A 15,386-nucleotide genomic window follows, 5' to 3' on the forward strand; every position below is an offset into this window, starting at 1 on the left:
CCGACGACGCTGGTCGGAAGGCGTTTCAATTGGCTCGATGAGGTAGTTGACCGCGGATGTTTGTTTCAGTACCCGATAAGGACCGTGGTACTTGGAGAGCAGCTTGGAGGAAAGGCCTGGAGGAGTAGAGGGCACCCACAACCAGACCAGCGAGCCAGGCGCAAAGCACGTAGCCGTAGTGCATGAATCGTGGCGAAGCTTTTGGCGCCACTGGTCCTGGGATGTGAACGAACGAGCGAGCTGGCGACATTTTTCGGCGTAAGCAGCCGCTCTAGAAACAGTCGTCCACTCCGAAGCATCTGGCCGGTAAGGTAGAATCGTGTCCATAGTGCATGAAGGTTCGTGTCCGTAAAGGAGAAAGAAAGGGGAGAACCCAGTGGTGCTTTGCGTGGCGTTATTGTAAGCGTAGGTGACGAAAGGTAGAATGCGATCCTAATTCGAGTGGTCCGATGAAGCATACATGGCCATCATGTCACCAAGGGTGCGGTTGAAACGTTCTGTCATCCCATTAGTTTGAGGATGATATGCCGTGGTAGTGCGGTGAATGATGCGACACTCCTTTAGCAATGCTGCAATGACGTCCGAGAGGAAAACGCGACCGCGGTCGCTCAGTAATTCTCGAGGTGCTCTATGGCGTAATAACAGGTTTTGAAGGATAAAATTGGCGACGTCTTTTGCTGTGGCAGACGCTAGGGCTGAAGTTCCAGCGTACCGCGTGAGGTGGTCGATAGCAACAATAACCCAGCGGTTGCTGCTTGGAGTGTTGGGAAGCGGACCGTATAGGTCAATGCTGACGCGGTCGAACGCGCGCGCGGGGCATGGTAAAGGTTGCAAGGGGCCGGTGGCATGTTGAGGTGGCGTCTTGCGTAGTTGGCATATGTGGCATGACCGGACATACTGGCGAACGAAACGGTACATACCGCGCCAGTAGTACCGAAGCTGGAAGCGAGAGTATGTCTTTAACACACCAGCGTGGCCGCATTGTGGGTCGTCGTGGAACATGGCGCAGATGTCGGAGCGGAGGTGTCGGGGTATAACAAGCAACCACTTACGGCCGCTGGAATTGTAGCTGTGGCGGTACAGCAGGTTATCCCGAATGATGAAGTGGGTGGCTTGGCGACGAAGCGTCCGAGAGGTCGGTGCTGGCGACTGGTTGGACAGGAAGTCAATAAGCGAAGAGATCCATGGGTCTTTTCGCTGCTCTGACGGCATGTCGGAAATGTTGAGGGCGAAGGCATCGCAGGTAGAAATAGACGAGTGGACAGGACCAGAGGGCAGGGGTGACCGGGATAGAGTGTCTGCGTCTGAATGCTTTCGGCCTGAGCGATAAACAACGTGGATGTCGTACCCTTGTAGGCGCAATGCCTAACGGGCAAGCCGACCAGTTCGATCTTTTATTGAAGATAACCAGCATAGGGCATGATGGTCGGTCACGATGTCAAATGGACGCCCGTACACACAAGGACGAAATTTGCTGATAGCCCAAATGATGGCAAGACATTCCTTCTCAGTAACCGAGTAGTTCGCCTCGGCTTTGGTAAGGGTGCAGCTGGCATACGCGACGACGTACTCTTTGAAGCCATCCTTGCGTTGTGCAAGAACAGCACCGAGCCTGACACCACTAGCGTCCGTATGGATCTCAGTTGGAGCAGAGGGATCGAAGTGGCGCAGTACTGGAGGCGAGGTGAGAACGCGTCGCAGTTCTTGTAATGCGTCGTCGCACGCCGAGGACCAGGCTGATAGGCCAGAACTGCTGGCGAGAAGCTGCGTCAAGGGGGCAATGATAGAGGCAAAGTTACGGACGAAGCGTTGGAAATATGAGCACAGGCCGATGAAGCTGCGAAGCTCTTTCATGGTGGTTGGTTTAGGGAACTCGGATACGGTGCTAAGTTTTGTGGGGTCCGGAAGGATACCGTCTTTTGAAACTACATGACCGAGAATAGTAAGCTTACGAGCGCCGAAGTGGCATTTCTTCAAATTTAGTTGCAGTCCTGCAGTGGAGAGGCACGCAAGTACTTGCTCAAGGCGGTTGAGGTGCAACGCAAAGTCGGAAAAAACTACAATGTCATCCAAATAACAGAGGCACATTTTCCACTTCAGCCCTCGAAGAATGGTGTCCATTATTCACTCGAAAGTGACAGGCGCGTTGCAGAGGCCGAATCGCATGACAGTAAATTCATATAGCCCATCAGGCATTACGAAGGCTGTCTTTTGACGATCGGCCTCTGCCATTGGCACTTGCAAGTACCCGGAGCGCAAATCCAGCGAGGAAAAGAATTCCGCTCACTGCACACAGTCCAAGGCATCGTCGATGCGCGGCAGAGGATAGACATCTTTGTGCGTTATTCGGTTAAGGCGGCGATAGTCGACGCAGAACCGAATGGAGCCATTTTTTTTTTTTAACTAGGACAACCGGAGATGCCCAGGGACTGTTAGGGGTTAGAGGGCTGGATGATGCCACGCTCCAGCATGTCGTCAACGTGCTGGTCAATGATACGACATTCAGCAGCCTACACACGAAACGGATGCTGGCGCGATGGTGTTTGTTGACCGGTGTCAATACGGTGAACGACTGCGGACGCTCGGCCCAAGGACGGTTGGTCAATGTCAAATGAGGAACGAAAGCGTTGGAGGAGGTGTGAGTTCTGTGTCGACGGCACGAGCGAAGACGTCTACAGGGGCATCAGTCGCGGCAGGAGGAGTGACGGAACAAATCGGAAGTGATGCCGTATCACTAAACATGGTGGCCAGGAGAACGTTATCGAAAGCTTCAGCGGTACCCAGGCACTCGCTGCGGAGTAGGGATGATGGGCAGGCGGACGGATTGCACACGTAAAGGGCAGCAGAACCGTCGCAAAAAGTGACGACAGCAAACGGAAGCAGAAAGTTCCGGCGGCGCGCACAAGTGGCCGACGGTGTAAACAGAACAGATGAGTTCGCAGCAGAGTTACATGACAGGAACCAGAGCGGCGGAGAAAGGTGCGATATCGATGTCAGAGGTGGCAACAACATTAGGAGAAGAATGGTCGTCAGGGTCGAAGCACGGCTCTGATAACGTATGTTCGGCACGAGCGCAGTCGATAAGAGCTTGACTGACAGATAGGAAATTCCATCCAAGAATAAAGTCGTGTGAGGAACGAGATAGGACGACAAATTCTATAACATAACGTTTTGAATGACAACCCGGGCTATGCACGACACTGAAGGCTGAATGCGATGCGAGGTTGCCGTACGCAGAGAAAGAGAGGTAAGGGGAATGGTCACTTTGTTCAACTTGCGGCAAAGCTTCTCATTAATAATAGAAACGGCGGCTCCGGTGTCGATAAGTGCGTGTACGGTGACGCCGTCTACGGACAGTTCGATTTCGTTCGCCAGGTTAGAATGAGGCCTTGAAATGTTCGACGTAAACGCAGTTCTTGCCTCTGGAACTGCGACTGTTAGTTTTCCTCTCGGGCTGGGCTGGGTCGGTGAACCATCAGGGAAATGGATCAGCGACGTGGGGAAGGTGACCGGTGTGCATCGAAAGGGAGGCGACTGTAAGATGAGTCCGGAGGAAGGCTAGATGGGTCCTGACGCGGAAGTCGAGCAGGCCTGTAGCTCGAGGCACCCCCCCTGTCAGGTAAACGGGGGCTGCGACGGCGGCAGAATCGTGCTACGTGGCCCGGAAAATGGCAGAAATAGCATATTGGCTGGTTGTCAGATGTACGCCACCGGTTGACGGCAGGGGCTCCAGCGGCTGAGTAAGGGACGACCATTGGGCGTGAAAGTGGCGGCGGCCCATGGAAGGTGCCAGTGGCCCGGTAGGCATCAGGAGCCGGAGGAGCGTAAGGCAGGGCGACGTCAGCGTATGTTAGCGGTCCAGCTGCAGGCTGTGGAGGAGGGGCAGATGGCAGCGCCATGGCAACTTGGGTCTGAATGACGTAGCGAAGCGAAGGAACCAAGGTTGTCGACGGCTCGGGTGTGCTATTTGCCAGAGAGAGTTGGCGTGCGACTTCCTGACGGATGAACTGCTTTATCTACGGCATTAAAGCAGAGATGTCGGCAGCGTCGCGGCCGAAATCCAACGGAGGTAGATCCGTGGTGTCCTGCTGAGCAGCACGTGTTGATGCACGCTGCTTGCGGAGCTCGTCGTATTCCTGACATAGCTGTATGACTTCGGCAATCGTCCGCAGACTCTTCGCGACGAGCATCTGGAAGGCATGGTCATCGATGCCTTTCATGACGGGCTTGATCTTGTCAGCTTCGTCCATAGATGAGTTTAGATGAGTTCACGCGCTTGCATAGCGAGAGCACGTCTTCAATATAACTAGTGAAGGTCTCCTTCTGGCGTTGAGCTCGACCACGCAAGTGCTGCTCAGCGCAAAGCCGGCGAACGGCGGGACGGCCGAAGACCTCTGCCAAAGTTGCCATGAAAGCTGACCAGATGGTAAAATCGGCTTCATGATTTGGAACCATAGGTTTGCCACGTCAGTCAAGTAAAAGATGACATTTGTGAGCTTGGCGCGGTCGTCCCACTTATAATAGGCGCTTACACGTTCATATTCGGCGAGCCAGTCTTCCACGTCGTGGTCGTCTGTGCCGCTAAATATAGCCGGATCGCGCTGCCGGATCACGCCAGAACAGATGATGGCGGGGTGCACGGGAGCAGCAGCCTGGGACGGTCCCGGTTCATCCATTGCAACAGCTGGTGGTAGCGTTCGGCTGCGGAGTTCCAGGATGTCGAAGAGAAACCCAGCACCTCCACCAAATGCAACGGGGGTGTTCGCCTAGCAGAAGGGTCACTAGTTAAAGGTTGTAGCACTAGGCTTAAACAGGTTGGCGCTATATCATAAAGGGGAAGCCAGCACTTCTCGTCGTCGTCTTCTTTTGCACCAGCACACCAGCACCATGGCCACTGCCCAGTGCTTTCAGTACAGTGCGATTTGGTAGCATCTTGTAGAAAAATGCAGTCTCATCTAGGTTGTAGATGTCTTTGTCTACACACTTTTCAAGTAGAGCTAGGAGCCGATGTTGGCGCCATATGTCTACAGTGTCACGGTTCACGGCTGCGCTTCTGCTAGCGATTGACTTCACTGTCCCGCCATGTAGTTTCCTGAACAGCTTAAGCCAGTCATTACTGCACTTGAAATGTTTAAGACCCAATTGGGAGGGCGAGAGCTCTGGCTTTTGCAGCAAGTGTAGGTCCACGTATGGGAAGATTTGCACTCCTGGCACTCTTTGGCCACTGTAGAAGTGTACCTTCCACTTCAGGGTATTTTGAATTGTGATTCCTCATTTTCTTTGCCGAGAAACTCTTTTCAAAGCCATCCAGCACAGCTTGCTTGTTTTTCAATGAGTTCATAAAGTAATGGCGGTGTACCGAATTCCTTCGCAATGCCAGTTCTCTGCCGGCTGCCTTTTTGCACTTTTTTTATCAGCAGAACTTTCTGCTCCAAAGTCAGACACTTTCGCCTGGAGACTGACAGAGCCATTTATCACTGTAGATCATAAAACGAGAACAAGGTGAAAGCAGGAGGCAATGTTTCAGCGGCAGCCTGTCAGCTTGAAAAATCCTGAAGAAACGCTGAGGAGAGATCGCCAAACGCATCTTGCCATGTACTTCTCACTGGCTTGCACGAGAAAAGCCTATATTGGTCAGCCATGCATGCTTTACGTGAAGCTTGCTGACATCCTTCTCCAAGGCATCCAAGTGCTCCATGTTGTGCAGTGGAAGGTTTCTCGCGAAAACCAAGCTCCAAAGGGACTGAATCATCTGCAGGGCCTTCTGTGAGGACAACATTGAGGCCACCTGCCCTACCGCGTCATAGCTGCCGTCGTCGCCATTGCTATCTGATGCAAGCACGTTCGCGACAATCGTCTCATTGGTTACAAGCACTTAGTTTCCAAATCTATAGCTGTGCGCTTTCTTTTCACCGGCAACGTTTTGCATTGCCGATGATCAGCGGGTGGATCAGCTATCTTCCGTTTCGGCAGCGAGTCAAGCGAAGCTGAGAAACCGCGTGGCCAGGAACGACTTCGACGCAGCCAACGACGAATGCGAGCGATTAAGCTGTTCACAGAACTGTGCGGAATGAGGAGCCAGTGAGCAACATGCGAGTAACCTGCGAGCGGTGCAGTTGGCGTGGTCCATTCATGCTTCGGAGGGTGGGGTGGCGTAGAGCTATGGGCGCAGCCCATTCGTGTTCAGAGGTGTCAAAGGGCGACGAAAGAGAGCCGGGTGGAGATGGCTGGAAAATGAGCACACGGCGGCTGTTGGAGCAGCAGCCCATCGTGCAGAGGCTCAAATTTCTCGTTTTCTTTTTTCTTCGCAAGGATTTCACCACTCACTACCTTTCAGCTCGGACACCCAGCAGCCAGACTTCATCATTGTAACCGATAATGTGGCATCGGGGCATTGTAGTGAGTGGGTTATTTTACAACGGAAAACATACAAAAGTTGATGGTGCAGCAGCTTCTCATTCTTACAACCGATATATTGCTAAAACCAGTATCGTTATAAGTGGGTTCGACTGTACCACCCTATATTATCAAGTAACGAGCGTCTGAGAAAAGCATTCCCGGATGTACCAAGGGTTACCTATTGCCACAACAGGAACCTTAAAGACATGTCAGTGCATACAAAAGTCAGCCAACATCATTCGCCCGCAATGAAACCATGTTGTTGCCCCATGTGCAAAACCTGCAGGCACTTTCAAAGTTACTCTAAAATTAAAAGCACCACAAATAGTTATACACATTCTGTAAGAAACAATATATCAGTGAAACGGGACAATCAATGAACGTCAAATTAAACATACATCGCGCGGGGACACAGCTAAAAAGCTTGACAAAGCCGTCGCCGAGTATTTCAACCAACCAAGTCATAACTTTAATGAACTTAAACTCTACATCTTACAGTCAAATTTCCGTTCTGCACGAGAACAAAAATACAGAGAATCATCATGAGAGCAGCATTCGAAGCCCAAGTTGGTAATCCATTACTAAAGCATTATTGCACAACAAAACAGATACGGATGTAAGAGAAGAAGAACACACACCAAGCTGAAACTTTCAACTAAATTTATTGTGTCACTGAATCGGTTTATATATGTGATGCAGTATAGACTGCGCATGTGCTTACATGAAAAAGCGAACTGCGCATTCATGTCACATAGTTATAAGTCATGTGATGCCACCTACAAGAAACTTAGTTCTTTTTCTGTGAGAACCAGTGAAGGGAAACTAACACACTTATCACCCAACTCTGCAGTCATCTGCGCTTCAGTTATTTCATGGATGAGCCAGGGGACCAGGGTTCGTACAGACTCAAAGGGAAAAATTCAAGGATATTGTTGCAGGAAGAAAGCAGGCCCACGATTGTAAAATAACGTATATTTACAACTGGCGTATATGGCGTTCAGGCAACTGCCTGACTTCGTCTTCGTCTAGTACAATTCAACTTCTTCGTTCCCTTCACCGTAACATCACCCTCCCTGTGGAGTATCTCCGTCCAGGTGCAAGTTATAGAGCCTCACTTAATGGGGGGACATAGGGCTTAAGCCTGGCAACGTGAACAACATCGCTGGTGACGTTGCGATGCACTGAAGGCTGACCAACTGGGGCAATCTCGTATGTCACATCAGACAGTTGGTGTAAGATCTGGTACGGACCAGAATACCGGGAAAGTAGTTTTTCCGACAAGCCTACGCGACGTGAAGGCGTCCAGAGAAGGACAAGGGAACCAGGTGAAAAATGGTAGTCTCGGTGCCGAAGGTCGTAGCGTCGCTTTTGAGAAGCTTGAGAGACTTTGAGGCGATGACGGGCGACATGTCGGGCCTGGGCAGCTAAGTCAATAGCATCGCGAGCGTAACCAGTGCTGGGTGATTGTACTGCGGAAGGTAGCAACGTGTCAAAGGGCAAGGTGGGGTCGCGGCCATACAAAAGGTAAAATGGTAAAAATCTGGCAGTGTCGTGACGGGACGAGTTCTATGCGAAAGTGATGTATGGTAAAGCGACGTCCCAGTCACGGTGATCGTCGGAAACGTACATGGCCAGCATTTCAGTTAGCATGCAGTTGAGTTGCTCGGTGAGGCCGTTCGTTTGAGGGTGGTACGCAGTAGCGATTTGGTGTTCTGCAGAGCAGGAGCGGAGCAGGTCATCGACGACCTTCGATAAAAAGTAGCGGCCGAGATCCATCAGCAACTGGCGAGGGGCGTCGTGGTGCAGGATGACGTCGTATAGTAAGAAGTCGGCGACATCTGTAGCGCAGCTGGTTGGTACCGCTCGTGCGATGGCATATCTCGTGGCGTAATCGGTTGCTACAGCAATCCATTTGTTGCCTTTGATAGAAATTGGAAAGGGGCCAAGGAGGTCTAGGCCCACACGAAAGAAAGGCCCTGTGGGGATATCGATTGGTTGAAGCAAACCAGCGAGAGGCGTAGCAGGCGTCTTCCGACGCTGACACAGGTCGCAAGAAGCGACATAACGGTGCACAGAGCGATAAATGCCGAGCCAGAAGAAGCGGCGCCGCAGGCGTTCGTATGTACGAGTAATGCCCAGATGTCCAGCAGTAGGAGCGTCGTGAAGTTGCTGGAGCACGGCTAGTCGAAGGTGCTTGGGAACGACTAGCAGGAGCTCCGGGCCGTCAGGACGAACGCTACGACGGTATAAAGTTCCATCGCGCAAGGTGAACATCCGGAGGGACGGGTCATGGGGCGAGGAGCTTAGGCGTTCCATAAGTGTTCGAATAACAGGATCTTTGAGCTGCTCGTTGCCAATATGGAGGAAGCCGGAGATGGATAGAACACTGATGTGCGAGTCTGCATTGGTATCGTCCGGTTGATCCACGAGATTGCAGGACAGGCAGTCAGCGTCTTTATGCAGGCGCCCTGACTTATACATAATCGAAAATGTATATTCCTGTAGACGCAATGCCCAACGTGCAAGTCGTCCAGTTGGGCCCTTCAATGAGGAGAGCCAGCAGAGGGCGTGATGATCGGTTACGACGCAGAAGCTCCGACCGAAAAGGTACGGCCGGAATTTCGCGACCGCCCATACGAGCGCGAGACATTCTCTCTCAGTAATGGAGTAATTTCGCTCGGGCGTGGAAAGAAGGCGGCTAGCGTAAGCGATGACATGGTCTTGGCCCTGTTGACGCTGAGCGAGGAGCGCCGATGCCATGACCACTCGCGTCAGTTCGTACTTCAGTGGGCGCAGAAGGGTCAAAGTGTGACAGAATTGGGCAAGTTGTAAGCCGCTCAATCAGGGTAGAAAAGGCTTTTGCCTGCAGTGGTCCCCAAGAGAAAGAGACGTCTTTCTTAAGAAGGTCAGTGAGAGGGTGAGCGATGTCGGCAAAATTTTTCACAAATCGCCGGAAATAAGAGCATAAGCCCAGAAAACTACGGACATCGTTTGTTGAACAATGTACAGGAAAATTTCGCATGGCGTGAACTTTCTGTGGATCAGGTTGGATTCCGGTGGCGTTTACGAGATGGCCGAGCATGTTAATTTCACGGCGACCGAAATGGCACTTGGAGGAGTTTAGCTGAAGGCCAGCCCTGCGAAATACGGAGAGTATGGTTGTGAGGCGCCGCAGGTGGCTCTCAAAGTTTGGCGAAAACACAATCACATCGTCAAGGTAACAGAGGCATGTAGACCACTTCAAGCCGTGCAAGAGAGAGTCCATCATGCGCTCGAATGTAGCTGGTGCATTGCATAATCCAAATGGCATGACTTTAAATTGGTACAGACCGTCCGGTGTGACGAAGGCGGTTTTCTCGTGGTCCATCTCATCGACGCTAATCTGCCAATAGCCGGAGCGGAGGTCAATTGATGAAAAGTATTGGGATGCGTGAAGGCAGTCAAGAGCGTCATCAATGCGAGGCAGGGGATAAGCACCCTTCATTGTTATCCGGTTGAGGTGACGGTAGTCAACGCAGGAGCGCCACGACTTGTCTTTTTTCTTTACTAAGACAACCGGGGATGCCCACGGGGTACTGGAAGGTTCAATGATGTCCTTGTCCATCATCCTGTCTACCTCTTTCTTTATGATGGCCCTTTCTGTTGCCGAGACACGATATGGCCGCCTATGAATGGGGCTGGCGTCACCGATGTTGATGCGATGCGTGACAACAGATGTCTGGCCAAGTGGACGGTCGTCCAAATCAAAGATGTCCCGATAAGATGACAGGAGGTGACGAAGAGCTGTTGTTTGCTCGGAAGGAAGGTCGGGGACGATCATCTTAGAAACATCGTCCACAGGCGTCGAGTACGGAGGAGTGGGTGACAAAGGTCCGTTGGTACTGACGAAGGATTCAGAGGTCAAAGAAGAAATCTCAAATTCTTCAAAAGGAGTGATATGCGCTATGGTGATACCGTGTGGCAGCACATGCGACGAAAATCCAAAATTGAGGATGGGCACGCGAGCGCAGTTCTCGCGGATCCGGGTTATTAAGGTGCTCGGCAGGGCAATATTGCACGACAAAACCACGCCAGTAAGCGGCGACACGACGTACTCGCCATCAGGTACGGGAGGACAGGGCGTCAGGAGGACATTTGTAGCTGCCTGTGGAGACAGCCTTGCAAACTCAGCAGAACATAAGCGGTGTGAAGCACAAGTTGTTGCGTCGGCAGGAAGCGGCAGATCCAACTGTACAACACCTGCGGAGCAGTCAATTTGGGCAGAGTGTTTCGAAAGGTAGTCGAGGCCGAGAATTAGGTCGTGTGGACAGTGTTCAAGGACGATAAATATAACAACGGTATAATGGCCCCCAATGGTCACACGTGCTGTGCACATTCCAAGGACAGGTGAGGTACTCTCATCGGTGACTCGCACAGTGCACGGTTCGGCGGGTGTCAGAACCTTTTTGAGCCTTCGGCGGAGAGCAGCGCTCATAACTGAAAGCTGCGCTCCTGTATCAACAAGAGATCTAACAGGAACGCCATCAACTTCAATGTCCAGTAGGTTTCCACGTGTAGGCAGGGTCAACAGAGGATTTGTGGCCCGGGTCGGAGTTGCAGCTTCACCTCCGGGAGCTGCACTGCCTAGTTTCCCGAAGCGAAGCGACCGGTTGCAGAAGGGGATGAAGAGCGGTGAATGAGAGGCGAACTGGACCTACAACGTTGCGGAGACGGGGAGCGGCTGGATCTTCCCCAAGAGAAAGAGACGTCTTTCTTAAGAAGGTCAGTGAGAGGGTGAGCGATGTAGGCAAAATTTTGTCGGCGTTGATGTTCCTAGTCGGTGTATAGGGCGAAAAAGTACGATTGTCTGGTACTTGGCGGTAGTGACTCGGAGATGACCACCGAGGAGGCGACGACCAATGGTTGCGGCAATGATGGGCGATGTGTCCAATACCGGAACAATTGAAACAGATAGGTTTATCATCCACTGTGCGCCAGTCAGCTGGGTTGCGACGAGGGGTGGAAAGGTTTGCGTCTGGGAGCGAGTGGCCGGAGAAATCTGGTAGGTGTTTGTATGGTGGATCGAGCAGAGAGATGGAATGCCCAAACTTGCTATTTCCTCCCGAACGACCGCTTGTATAAGTGAGATAGCGGGCACGCTTTCCCGACAGTCGGAACGAACTGGAGCCGGAGCCATGGCCTCAAGCTCACGGTGAACGATGTGCGATTTCTTCTGACCCTGTGGGCTGAACGAAGCGCGGCAAGTCTTCGCAAGAAGATGTCCCAGCGGTATTGGGCAATCGGTCGAAAGTTTGAGCGACGCGGCGGCCCTTCGCTTGTTCGAAGCGCCGGCACTCCTTTATAATTGCATCCACAGGGGCACAATCCTCGCACATCAGGAGATTGAAGGCATCGTCTGCAATACCATTCAATATGCGACCAATCTTGTCTGCCTTGGTCATGTTGTTATCAGCCTTGCGACAGAGGGCCAGCACATCCTGTATGTAGACGAAATAGGATTCTGTGGACGTTAGAGCACGACACGCAAGTTCTTTTTTCGCCCCCCGCTGACGACCGACAGGTCTGCCAAAAAGGTCTCGCATTTTTTCTTTGCAGACATCCCAGCTCGTTAGGTCAGCTTCGTGTGTGTCGTACCATTGCCTCGCAGTTCCTCTTAGATAAAATATCACGTTTGCTAGCATCATTGTTGGATCCCACCTGTTGTTGTCGCACACTCGTTCGTACATCGTAAGCCAGTCCTAGAAGTCGGCGTTGTCCGTGCCACAAAATGTCCCTGGGTCCTGTGGATGAGTGAGGATGACCGTTGGCACGGGCTGCTGAGGCGTTGTCGCTTGTGTCGGTTGATTTGCCATTGTGGCGGCAGGTAGATGACGTCCACTGCGAAGTTCCATGATTGTGAAGTTCCATGATTGTACCCCGCACCTTCCACCAAAATGTTGCAGGAAGAAAGCAGGCCCACGATTGTAAAATAACATATATTTACAACTGCCGTGTATGGCGTTCAGGCAACTGCCAGACTTCGTCTTCGTCTAGTCCAATTCAACTTCTTCGTTCCCTTCACCGTAACAATATTCAGGGAATTTCAAGGCCCAGTTGGAGTATTTTCAAGGACTCAACACAAAGCTACATGCAGCAGTTTTCAATATCAGGTACAAATTTCACTGAATGAAGTCGAAAAAAAAGAAAGACATTTCAAGGAACAGCTTATATTGCACTAAATTAACATAATATTACTGAACAAAGTCGAAAAAAAAAATACATTTCAAGGAACAGCTTGTATTGCACTAAACCAACATAACATTACTGAATAAAGTTGAAAAAGAAAGAAACATTTCAAGGAACAGCTTGTACTGCACGAAACCAACATAAATTACTGAACAAAGTTGAAAAAACAAACATTTCAAGGAACAGATTGTATTGCACTAAACCAACATATATGTTCAGTCTTGAAAAACGCCCTGCAGTGCATTGCACCAATGTCGAACAGCAATCCATTCTGCAAAAGTGTTAATGGCAACTTCAGGGGAGCTCCTCCCGCTTTTCCTGAATCTTCTGGTTGAGGCTACACAGTTCCTCAGTCTTGCTTCGTGCAGCCTTCCTCAGACTATTTGATCTGACCACATACTTCAGATCATTAGCTGCTTCTGCCTTTTTGGCTTAAGTATCCGCTGAAGCCTGGAGGTCAGCTATTGTTGTCTCGAGTCTCTTTTTTTTTTCATTGCGTCCATCTCTTCGTCGATGCAGTGCCTCTTCAATTCCCTTACATCATCACATTGCTTCTTTTTTTCTGCTTCCAGATATGCAGCATACTGCTGCCGGGCAGCTGATACAGCAGTCCTCAGCTCTTTTGTAATAGGGACGTTAAGGATGCCCCCTGCCTTGCCCACAGCGTCGCATGCAATATGTTGCAAAATGTACGACAGGTCCTTCAGGTTTTCTACAGCAACCTGGCGGTTCACGCTAAACCCTCGCTCCACAGTGGCCTGTCCGTGGCAGAGCACAAGAAAAAGCTTGACGACTTTCCACAATTCCCCATATGATGAATTAAACTTAATCAGCTCAGTCAAGAACTCGTCCAACCTGTTTACGTTCTTCTCGAACATTCGCAGGTTATGCATCTCTTCCTGCAAGAACTCGGTGTACTCTCCTAGTACAGCGTCTCTTTGGTGCTCAGACATTCTGCCCGCTGTAATGAGGGAATCCAACACTCTTCTGAAGCCGGCCAGGCACTCATCTGGTTTAGTACACGTTTGTCGTGGGTCCAGAGAGGACAAACTCCTAACGATTGGGAATCTCAGTGCACTTCTCTCAAGCACTTTCTTTGTCACACTGATCAAGAAGCGTTTGCATTCCCTGCGGAACTGGAACACGTCCTTCTGGCTTGCTTTAGTTTTCCTGACAGTCTGTTCAGCGGCATGGCCTACATCCACCTTTTCAAGTGGAGTGTGGTTCTCGGTGCTTTCAATGTCCACCATCAGCAGACCAGTGGCTCCTTTTGCTGAAGACCAAGACCGAGCACTTCCGAAACTTCGTCAGTAGCTTCCTGACCACAGTTTCCAAGTCCCTTGCAAGAAAGAACACCCTGGGTTGATCCGTTTGGTTCTCAGTGAGGAATGGCTTGTGGGTCATGGCCACATCCAGTGCAAATTGAAGGTTTTCTAGCAGTAAGTCATCACTGGCAAACTCACACAAGTTGTGAAATGATCCACACTTTGGGGGGCTTACTTCCTTCTTCCTTGCAGCTGCAATAAACTTCTTAATGTCACACCACAACAGCAAGGCTCTCTCTAACACAGGCACATTCTTCAACAACCGGTGGGCAACAAAGTTCAGGGGAAAAGTCTCCTGACCCGAAACTGCTGAGAAGTCCTCCCTCCTTACAGAAGAACAATGGAAAAGCGCGCTCAGACTGGAGAGCAGACAGTAAAGTCCCCACTTACTTGCTGTAACACCTGCCCTGTAGGCGTTGTGCATGGTGTGGAGGCCACAAGTCCCAATGTGCATACATTGAACTTGGTATGCTTGATGCAGGTGCTCTTGGAAATTCTTGGGTAACTTCAGGTTGACATTGGGACCATCCATTCAAATCTGAAGAATTTTCTCAAGAGGGAAAGGCTCGAGTGCAGTCAGCAGCGTTCCTTGGATGTCCTCGGATGTCGAGTGCCCCATAAACACTGAGGTATAGTACCTCGTTGCCACCTTGTAAGACGAATTCCAAAACCCTATGTGAACATCCAATTGTTTCTTCCGCTGGAGATAGTCGTTCGTTGACTCGTCGAAGAGTACCACATAGTAATCGCAATCTTTTATCTCCTGTTGCAGAGCAGATGAAAAGAAGGGCCTCAAACCATGGCACGTCACATAGGCACATTTTTTCTCTCCGCAAGAAAACGCCACTGTCCGGGAACATACGCTGGAATAGCTGGCCTGCTTCTGACGACGACCGATAGGAGAAATGGGATGTGACAACCTTTAAAGTCCACAGAATCTCTGCATTCGTCACCAGCTCGTGTGCCTTGCAAGCATCGTCTAGCTTTCCCGATTGCGAAGGTGGTGGGATGGCTGACTGTTGCCCCATACATGGAACTAAGTACCTTCGCACAGATCTGTTGGCTGCAATTTCATGACAACAGCATGCTTAGCACTCTTCATATGGCTCTTTAACGCTGACTCGCCCATGTTGGTGATATCGAAGGTCTTTCTGCAAGGTCTGCATCTTGCACAATGCTCACTCGTCGTATCTGGTGCAATCCAGTCTTTGTAAGTGCCATTGTGAAGCCACGCACCTTGAAATTTGCTTTTCCCAGGCATTTGCTTTGTATTCAGATGTTTCAGCCGCGACAAGTCGGGTGCAAAAGCGACCGCACAATGCGATGCCATCAACCACCATAACAAAGCGCCAAGATCAGATTGGATTGAATCGGCTCAAGTTGGCTTCAAAGCCGAGTGGCTCCAATCTGGCTAACCGTGGCGCAACATTGGCTATA

General features: G+C 50.9%; 1 protein-coding gene and 1 pseudogene across 2 annotated transcripts in view; both read right to left on the minus strand.

Moving 5' to 3' along the window:
• ric8a (ric8 guanine nucleotide exchange factor A) overlaps positions 1-15,386 on the minus strand; it is a 326,541-nt gene that overhangs the window by 133,285 nt on the left and 177,870 nt on the right. The gene's annotated exons all lie outside the window — the stretch shown is intronic.
• The window catches only part of LOC140217070 (uncharacterized), a 37,648-nt pseudogene continuing 34,155 nt past the window's right edge, over positions 11,894-15,386 (minus strand).

This window comes from Dermacentor andersoni, chromosome 4 (genome assembly GCF_023375885.2).
Source record: "Dermacentor andersoni chromosome 4, qqDerAnde1_hic_scaffold, whole genome shotgun sequence".
In the NCBI taxonomy this organism is placed as follows: Eukaryota; Metazoa; Arthropoda; class Arachnida; order Ixodida; family Ixodidae; genus Dermacentor; species Dermacentor andersoni.